Source organism: Parus major, chromosome 26 (assembly GCF_001522545.3).
Source record: "Parus major isolate Abel chromosome 26, Parus_major1.1, whole genome shotgun sequence".
Lineage (NCBI taxonomy): Eukaryota > Metazoa > Chordata > Aves > Passeriformes > Paridae > Parus > Parus major.
This window is the reverse complement of record NC_031795.1, coordinates 6,047,134-6,047,566: the sequence shown is the minus strand read 5'-3', so window position 1 is coordinate 6,047,566 and position 433 is coordinate 6,047,134.

Here is a 433-nt window from a genome sequence, read left to right as displayed (position 1 = left end):
GGCACGGGCAGCTCAGTGTGTGTGTCCCTGTCCCCGGTTACCGGCACGGGCCCCCGGCCGCAGAGCATCCCTCGCACACAAACGGGGACACCGCGACTGGGTGGCTTTGCAATTTCTCCCGATTAAAGCCATGTAGGTTAATCCGTGCTTTCGGTGGGGTGGTCCGCGTCTGCGGAGCAACGTGCACAAACCAGAGCGCGACAAACCAAAACACCCAACTCGGGCCGCCAGCAGGGCCCGGGGAGCGCTCGGGCGGAGCGCGGGGGAGCGCGGGGCTGGATCCGGGGAGCGCGGGGCTGGATCCGGGGAGCGCGGGGCTGGATCCGGAGCGGAGCGGGGCTAGCTCGGAAACAGCGCTGGGCTGGCTCGGAAACAGCGCTGGGCTGGCTCGGGAGCAGAGCTGGGCTGGCTCGGGAGCAGCACCCGCCGCCTC